The 10000-nt window shown below is 49.1% G+C and overlaps 1 protein-coding gene across 3 annotated transcripts in view; it reads right to left on the bottom strand.

Moving 5' to 3' along the window:
* The window catches only part of cpt1a2b (carnitine palmitoyltransferase 1A2b), a 51684-nt gene that overhangs the window by 35042 nt on the left and 6642 nt on the right, over positions 1-10000 (bottom strand). The gene's annotated exons all lie outside the window — the stretch shown is intronic.

Genomic DNA, 10000 nt, shown 5'->3' with positions numbered 1-10000 from the left:
AGGTAGATTTCTGCTTTTTTTGCTCGACCTTATACACAATTAAATAACAGACATTTCACTCTCTGCTTCTGACTGTATCTAAAACCAAGAATAAACAAATGCTTAGAAAACTTTTCTCCAAACATCGTGAAGATCCGTTCTAACAGCTGAAAGAAGGTGCACAGTCTGTTCCACTCCAAGCAGCAGTGATGGACTGTTTCCCTCTGTAAACAAGAATCATCTCTTACACTGGGGTTAATAACACAAATAAAAGCGTTTACAGCCACAATACCGTGTAAGATTCTCCACTGTAAATCTCCAACCCTTTTAATCAGCGGTGGTTTGTATAGCGCTCTCCACGCAGGTCTGACCTCTGACCTCACTGTCAAGCCCTAGATGAGCTCTCCAAGGAGTGTCAGCCCTACCACTTAGTTTACCTTTGTTTAAAACTTCTACAAAGTATACATAACTTTCCCCCCATGACATCCAACCTGTTTGAGAGAGTCCCTCTGGACTCTAACAGCTGTCCCGTACAGTCTTTAAAATCAGGAAGAAGGGTCACTTCAGCAAAGCGTTTGTCAGCAGGTGTTTGATGTTATCCGTTACAGGAGTTGTTCAGCAGAGAGAGTTCAGTTTTTGGGAGCTCACCCTTCCACGTGTGAGCAGTTGGCTTATGACCCTGGTGGATGTAACTCTCACATGAGAGGCTAAGCCTGCAGCGTCGATCAAGTTAGGTCCACATCGCTCAACCACATGTCCTAGCGTGATAATCCCAGCCGAACAGAACAACTGCAGCACGAAGGGTCCTGCTATACGCTCAACGTTGAAACGAGTCCCATACACCACTGGTTCCTTCAAAAGCCAAGACAGGGACTCACAGTCTGTTTTTCTCTGTTTATGGAACATCTCCCACACAGTAAACAGTCCTTGGTAGAACTTTGGGAGATTGTACAGTTTGTGAGCACTCAGGTCCATCAACCGCAAAGACTCAGCAAGACCCAAATTCCGGCCTCGGGTCAATATGGTTCGGGCTAAGGGTCTCCAGACAAGGTCTCTGGGCCTCTGAATGAACTGGATTCAGAAGGCAGCGCCCCTGCTGGTGAGATGAAGGAGTCCCTGCCCACCTTCCTCTTTAGGTAGAAAAAGTACACTCTGCAGGACCCAGTGCAAACGGTCCCAGAAAAAGTCCACCATCACTGCTTGTATTCTAGCCAGCGGTTGTGCTGGAGGGTCTACACCTGATAATTGCTGCCACAGCATAGATGACACCAAGTTATTGATCTCTAGTGTACGACCCCTGAAAGACGTGTGTGGCAAGATCCATTTCCATTTTTTAAGATGTCCTTCAACCTTCTCTAAAACATTGTCATAATTTTCACACAAAAGTATCATCACCAAGATAAACACCAAGATATTTAAACCCACCCTTGTTCCAGCTCAGCCCAACAGGTAAAGCCAGTTTCTCGCTTAACTCATCACCGATCGTTACACAACACCAAAATCATCGGCGCACGGTGGCTTAGTGGTTAGCACGTTCGCCTCACACCTCCAGGGTCGGGGATTCAATTCCCACCGTGGCCCTGTGTGTGCGGAGTCTGCGTGTTCTCCCCGTGCTGCGGGGGTTTCCTCCCACAGTCCAAAGACATGCATGGTAGGCGGATTGGCATTTCCAAAGTGTCTGTAGTGTGTGAATGTGTGCACCAAAGGAGCCTCCCCGGCGCACCCTGGGCAACGTTCAGTATCATACCGCTGAGCGGCCTTCCACCACGATGGCTCCACTATGAAGTGGAACCTCGACACAAAAAGAAGAAGAAGAAGACCAAAATCATTAATGTTTTCTATTAATATCTTCTCGTTTCTTGATGATGACGTCAGCATAAGCAGATAGTTTAAAAACTGTTTCACATCCAGGAAGGGTTACACCTGAAAGAGACCGTCTTAATCTGTGTAGGAGAAGCTCTATGGCCAAGGAGTACAGCATGCCAGATAATGAACAGCCTTGTCTGACTCCTCTCTGGACCTTAAATGGAGCACTTAAACCACCGTTGATCTTTAAAATACTCTCAATGTCACTGTACAAGACTCGCACCATGTTTATAAAACCAGAGCTGAACCCGAACGCACCTAGCGTTTAACACAAATACTGATGTTCAACCCAGTCAAAGACCTTTTCCTGATCTAGTGAAATCAGACAGATTTCACAGCCCAATGACTTGGAGAGGTCCAAAACATCACGAATTAGGATGATGTTATCAGATATCAACCTGTTGGGTATACAATAAGTCTGATCGACATGAACGACACGCTCCATAACGTTTCTCAGCCTCGTGGCCAACACCTTTGATAAAAGTTTGTAGTCAGTACTGAGAAGAGCCACTGGTCGCCAGTTTTTGATCTCCTGTAAATCTCCTTTTTTAGGGAGAAGAGTAAGGATTGCTCTCCTGCAGCTCAGTGGTAGATGTCCTTTGTTCAAACTGTCTCTGAGAACAAGCAGTAGATCTTTTCCGATCACAGGCCAGAACACTTTATAAAAGTCCACAGGAAGACCATCAATGCCAGGTGCCTTACTGCTCTCTAGGCTCTGCAGCGCAAAACGTAGCTCGTCAGCAGAGATTTGAGCTTCCAGCTCTGCAGTGACCTCCTCTGAGACCTTGGGTAAACCCTCATAAAAGGACTGCGCCACCTCTGGTTTCTCTTGGAACTCTTTCCTAAAAAGCTTCTCATTAAAAGCAACTGCACATTTACGGATCTCCGCAGACTCCTGTAGCAGCTGCCCGGTGCTGGACCGCAGAGAGTGCAGTAGCTTCCTCTGTCCATTCCTGCGTTCAAGGGTGAAGAAAAAGTGAGAGGGTGCATCCATTTTGACGACGTTTTGATGACGAGAGCGAACCAGAGCACCTTGGGCAGAAAAACCAACAGGTTGGATAGAGCTCACTTTTTCCTTTTGAGAACTTTAAAATGTTCTCTTTTTCCTCTGGAGTCTGCCAAACCCTGCAGCTTCACTATTTCACTCTCCAAATCTTTCACAGACCTCGTCATGTCCCTTGTGATATTGAGAGTGTACTGTAGGCACAGCTGTTTGATCTTACCCTTCCCTATGTCCCACCACTGTTGGAAAGAAGTATATTCAGATTTTGTCTTTGTATAACTTCTTCAAAAATACACAAGAACATCCATAAAAGCATTATCAGACAGCAGAGACGCATTAAAATGCCAGTAGGCGCTATTACATTTCACATCCTTGATAAAGATGGAAACTTGGACAAGGGAATGGTCTGAGATACCAACTGGGTGTATTGAACAGCTTCTCAGTATGTTGCTTTGATGTGTGAAGCAATAAAATCCATCAAGCCTTGCCAAAGACAAAGAATTATCCTTTACATGAGCCCACGTATACTGACGCTGAGTGGTGTGGAAGAGCCTCCAAACATCACACAGATCATTCGCCTCGATTAATTTAACCACACATCCCTTACTGGCTCCATGTGGTTTCTATCTAACATTGCGTTTGCAGTGCAGTTAAAATCACCACCCGGGAACATGTATCCGTCATCACCACAATTACTAATTACAGTGTTTAGAGTGTTTAAGAAAACCATCCTTTCTATGCCTACAGTTGGAGCGTAGACTTTGATAAAAATCTATTTAATATTTTCAAATACAGCTTGCATTTTTAACAAACGACCCTCAGTGATTTCCTCAGTTACACAAGAGATGGGTAAAAAGTCTCTAGAAAACAAGACGCCAACTCCACCTCATGACTGAAAAAACCTCCAAACCCCATTCCTTCTTCCATGTGGTCTGCTTCTCAGCTGTACTGTGTGTAAGAAGATGACATTTAGTTTCTAAACTAATATTAATTAATATTTAAGGATCCCAGCTTTATGTCACACATAACAAATATAAAGCAAAATAAGGGAAAGCAAAAAAAAGAGATACTTAACCATCATTCAGTATTTGATTCCCGGACGGAATCATCTTTATCGGAGACACTAGTGTACCATTATCACTCCAGCTCTTTTCCCAAAAGCTCATGTTTTAGAAACGGGGGTATATTCGAAATAACGCCCTTTTTAGCGGGACTTGCGAGGGACAAAACTGATGTGTAGGAACATTTAATCACTTTTCCGTTCACAAGTACCTGATTTACTTTATCCAGATTATCTAGAAAAATCACAACAGCATTCATTCTAGACGCAGATTTAACACTTCCATACCCAACAATCTCACCGACCGCTACACTACACTCTCCTACCGAGCTCCGTCAGGTGCAGACGCTTAATAACACTCTCCTACCGAGCTCCGTCAGGTGCAGACGCTTAATAACACTCTCCTACCGAGCTCCGTCAGGTGCAGACGCTTAATAACACTCTCCTACCGAGCTCCGTCAGGTGCAGACGCTTAATAACACTCTCCTACCGAGCTCCGTCAGGTGGAGACGTTTAATAACACTCTCCTACCGAGCTCCGTCATGTGCAGACGCTTAATAACACTCTCCTACCGAGCTCCGTCAGGTGCAGACGCTTAATAACACTCTCCTACCGAGCTCCGTCAGGTGGAGACGTTTAATAACACTCTCCTACCGAGCTCCGTCATGTGCAGACGCTTAATAACACTCTCCTACCGAGCTCCGTCAGGTGCAGACGCTTAATAACACTCTCCTACCGAGCTCCGTCAGGTGCAGACGCTTAATAACACTCTCCTACCGAGCTCCGTCAGGTGGAGACGTTTAATAACACTCTCCTACCGAGCTCCGTCAGGTGCAGACGCTTAATAACACTCTCCTACCGAGCTCCGTCAGGTGGAGACGCTTAATAACACTCTCCTACCGAGCTCCGTCAGGTGCAGACGCTTAATAACACTCTCCTACCGAGCTCCGTCAGGTGCAGACGTTTAATAACACTCTCCTACCGAGCTCCGTCAGGTGCAGACGCTTAATAACACTCTCCTACCGAGCTCCGTCAGGTGCAGACGTTTAATAACACTCTCCTACCGAGCTCCGTCAGGTGCAGACGCTTAATAACACTCTCCTACCGAGCTCCGTCAGGTGGAGACGCTTAATAACACTCTCCTACCGAGCTCCGTCAGGTGCAGACGCTTAATAACACTCTCCTACCGAGCTCCGTCAGGTGGAGACGCTTAATAACACTCTCCTACCGAGCTCCGTCAGGTGCAGACGTTTAATAACACTCTCCTACCGAGCTCCGTCAGGTGCAGACGCTTAATAACACTCTCCTACCGAGCTCCGTCAGGTGCAGACGCTTAATAACACTCTCCTACCGAGCTCCGTCAGGTGCAGACGTTTAATAACACTCTCCTACCGAGCTCCGTCAGGTGGAGACGTTTAATAACACTCTCCTACCGAGCTCCGTCAGGTGCAGACGTTTAATAACACTCTCCTACCGAGCTCCGTCAGGTGCAGACGCTTAATAACACTCTCCTACCGAGCTCCGTCAGGTGGAGACGCTTAATAACACTCTCCTACCGAGCTCCGTCAGGTGCAGACGCTTAATAACACTCTCCTACCGAGCTCCGTCAGGTGCAGACGCTTAATAACACTCTCCTACCGAGCTCCGTCAGGTGGAGACGCTTAATAACACTCTCCTACCGAGCTCCGTCAGGTGCAGACGTTTAATAACACTCTCCTACCGAGCTCCGTCAGGTGCAGACGCTTAATAACACTCTCCTACCGAGCTCCGTCAGGTGCAGACGCTTAATAACACTCTCCTACCGAGCTCCGTCAGGTGGAGACGTTTAATAACACTCTCCTACCGAGCTCCGTCAGGTGGAGACGTTTAATAACACTCTCCTACCGAGCTCCGTCAGGTGCAGACGCTTAATAACACTCTCCTACCGAGCTCCGTCAGGTGCAGACGTTTAATAACACTCTCCTACCGAGCTCCGTCAGGTGGAGACGTTTAATAACACTCTCCTACCGAGCTCCGTCAGGTGCAGACGCTTAATAACACTCTCCTACCGAGCTCCGTCAGGTGGAGACGTTTAATAACACTCTCCTACCGAGCTCCGTCAGGTGCAGACGTTTAATAACACTCTCCTACCGAGCTCCGTCAGGTGCAGACGTTTAATAACACTCTCCTACCGAGCTCCGTCAGGTGCAGACGTTTAATAACACTCTCCTACCGAGCTCCGTCAGGTGCAGACGCTTAATAACACTCTCCTACCGAGCTCCGTCAGGTGCAGACGCTTAATAACACTCTCCTACCGAGCTCCGTCAGGTGCAGACGCTTAATAACACTCTCCTACCGAGCTCCGTCAGGTGCAGACGCTTAATAACACTCTCCTACCGAGCTCCGTCAGGTGGAGACGTTTAATAACACTCTCCTACCGAGCTCCGTCAGGTGGAGACGCTTAATAACACTCTCCTACCGAGCTCCGTCAGGTGCAGACGCTTAATAACACTCTCCTACCGAGCTCCGTCAGGTGCAGACGTTTAATAACACTCTCCTACCGAGCTCCGTCAGGTGCAGACGTTTAATAACACTCTCCTACCGAGCTCCGTCAGGTGCAGACGCTTAATAACACTCTCCTACCGAGCTCCGTCAGGTGCAGACGCTTAATAACACTCTCCTACCGAGCTCCGTCAGGTGGAGACGCTTAATAACACTCTCCTACCGAGCTCCGTCAGGTGCAGACGCTTAATAACACTCTCCTACCGAGCTCCGTCAGGTGGAGACGTTTAATAACACTCTCCTACCGAGCTCCGTCAGGTGCAGACGTTTAATAACACTCTCCTACCGAGCTCCGTCAGGTGCAGATGCTTAATAACACTCTCCTACCGAGCTCCGTCAGGTGCAGACGTTTAATAACACTCTCCTACCGAGCTCCGTCAGGTGCAGACGCTTAATAACACTCTCCTACCGAGCTCCGTCAGGTGGAGACGCTTAATAACACTCTCCTACCGAGCTCCGTCAGGTGCAGACGCTTAATAACACTCTCCTACCGAGCTCCGTCAGGTGCAGACGCTTAATAACACTCTCCTACCGAGCTCCGTCAGGTGGAGACGTTTAATAACACTCTCCTACCGAGCTCCGTCAGGTGCAGACGCTTAATAACACTCTCCTACCGAGCTCCGTCAGGTGCAGACGTTTAATAACACTCTCCTACCGAGCTCCGTCAGGTGCAGACGCTTAATAACACTCTCCTACCGAGCTCCGTCAGGTGGAGACGCTTAATAACACTCTCCTACCGAGCTCCGTCAGGTGCAGACGCTTAATAACACTCTCCTACCGAGCTCCGTCAGGTGCAGACGCTTAATAACACTCTCCTACCGAGCTCCGTCAGGTGCAGACGTTTAATAACACTCTCCTACCGAGCTCCGTCAGGTGCAGATGCTTAATAACACTCTCCTACCGAGCTCCGTCAGGTGCAGACGCTTAATAACACTCTCCTACCGAGCTCCGTCAGGTGCAGACGCTTAATAACACTCTCCTACCGAGCTCCGTCAGGTGCAGACGCTTAATAACACTCTCCTACCGAGCTCCGTCAGGTGGAGACGTTTAATAACACTCTCCTACCGAGCTCCGTCAGGTGGAGACGCTTAATAACACTCTCCTACCGAGCTCCGTCAGGTGCAGACGCTTAATAACACTCTCCTACCGAGCTCCGTCAGGTGCAGACGTTTAATAACACTCTCCTACCGAGCTCCGTCAGGTGCAGACGTTTAATAACACTCTCCTACCGAGCTCCGTCAGGTGCAGACGCTTAATAACACTCTCCTACCGAGCTCCGTCAGGTGCAGACGCTTAATAACACTCTCCTACCGAGCTCCGTCAGGTGGAGACGCTTAATAACACTCTCCTACCGAGCTCCGTCAGGTGCAGACGCTTAATAACACTCTCCTACCGAGCTCCGTCAGGTGGAGACGTTTAATAACACTCTCCTACCGAGCTCCGTCAGGTGCAGACGTTTAATAACACTCTCCTACCGAGCTCCGTCAGGTGCAGACGCTTAATAACACTCTCCTACCGAGCTCCGTCAGGTGCAGACGCTTAATAACACTCTCCTACCGAGCTCCGTCAGGTGGAGACGTTTAATAACACTCTCCTACCGAGCTCCGTCAGGTGGAGACGCTTAATAACACTCTCCTACCGAGCTCCGTCAGGTGCAGACGCTTAATAACACTCTCCTACCGAGCTCCGTCAGGTGCAGACGCTTAATAACACTCTCCTACCGAGCTCCGTCAGGTGCAGACGCTTAATAACACTCTCCTACCGAGCTCCGTCAGGTGGAGACGTTTAATAACACTCTCCTACCGAGCTCCGTCAGGTGGAGACGCTTAATAACACTCTCCTACCGAGCTCCGTCAGGTGCAGACGCTTAATAACACTCTCCTACCGAGCTCCGTCAGGTGCAGACGTTTAATAACACTCTCCTACCGAGCTCCGTCAGGTGCAGACGTTTAATAACACTCTCCTACCGAGCTCCGTCAGGTGCAGACGCTTAATAACACTCTCCTACCGAGCTCCGTCAGGTGCAGACGCTTAATAACACTCTCCTACCGAGCTCCGTCAGGTGGAGACGCTTAATAACACTCTCCTACCGAGCTCCGTCAGGTGCAGACGCTTAATAACACTCTCCTACCGAGCTCCGTCAGGTGGAGACGTTTAATAACACTCTCCTACCGAGCTCCGTCAGGTGCAGACGTTTAATAACACTCTCCTACCGAGCTCCGTCAGGTGCAGACGCTTAATAACACTCTCCTACCGAGCTCCGTCAGGTGGAGACGCTTAATAACACTCTCCTACCGAGCTCCGTCAGGTGCAGACGCTTAATAACACTCTCCTACCGAGCTCCGTCAGGTGCAGACGCTTAATAACACTCTCCTACCGAGCTCCGTCAGGTGGAGACGTTTAATAACACTCTCCTACCGAGCTCCGTCAGGTGCAGACGCTTAATAACACTCTCCTACCGAGCTCCGTCAGGTGCAGACGTTTAATAACACTCTCCTACCGAGCTCCGTCAGGTGCAGACGCTTAATAACACTCTCCTACCGAGCTCCGTCAGGTGGAGACGCTTAATAACACTCTCCTACCGAGCTCCGTCAGGTGCAGACGCTTAATAACACTCTCCTACCGAGCTCCGTCAGGTGCAGACGCTTAATAACACTCTCCTACCGAGCTCCGTCAGGTGGAGACGTTTAATAACACTCTCCTACCGAGCTCCGTCAGGTGCAGACGTTTAATAACACTCTCCTACCGAGCTCCGTCAGGTGCAGATGCTTAATAACACTCTCCTACCGAGCTCCGTCAGGTGGAGACGCTTAATAACACTCTCCTACCGAGCTCCGTCAGGTGCAGACGCTTAATAACACTCTCCTACCGAGCTCCGTCAGGTGCAGACGTTTAATAACACTCTCCTACCGAGCTCCGTCAGGTGGAGACGTTTAATAACACTCTCCTACCGAGCTCCGTCAGGTGCAGACGCTTAATAACACTCTCCTACCGAGCTCCGTCAGGTGCAGACGTTTAATAACACTCTCCTACCGAGCTCCGTCAGGTGGAGACGTTTAATAACACTCTCCTACCGAGCTCCGTCAGGTGGAGACGTTTAATAACACTCTCCTACCGAGCTCCGTCAGGTGGAGACGTTTAATAACACTCTCCTACCGAGCTCCGTCAGGTGGAGACGCTTAATAACACTCTCCTACCGAGCTCCGTCATGTGCAGACGCTTAATAACACTCTCCTACCGAGCTCCGTCAGGTGCAGACGCTTAATAACACTCTCCTACCGAGCTCCGTCAGGTGCAGACGTTTAATAACACTCTCCTACCGAGCTCCGTCAGGTGCAGACGTTTAATAACACTCTCCTACCGAGCTCCGTCAGGTGCAGACGCTTAATAACACTCTCCTACCGAGCTCCGTCAGGTGCAGACGCTTAATAACACTCTCCTACTGAGCTCCGTCAGGTGCAGGCGCTTAATAACACTCTCCTACCGAGCTCCGTCAGGTGCAGACGTTTAATAACACTCTCCTACCGAGCTCCGTCAGGTGCAGACGCTTA

The sequence above is a fragment of the Ictalurus furcatus genome, chromosome 2 (genome assembly GCF_023375685.1).
Source record: "Ictalurus furcatus strain D&B chromosome 2, Billie_1.0, whole genome shotgun sequence".
Taxonomy (NCBI): domain Eukaryota; kingdom Metazoa; phylum Chordata; class Actinopteri; order Siluriformes; family Ictaluridae; genus Ictalurus; species Ictalurus furcatus.
This window is presented reverse-complemented; position numbering and strand designations above follow the sequence as displayed.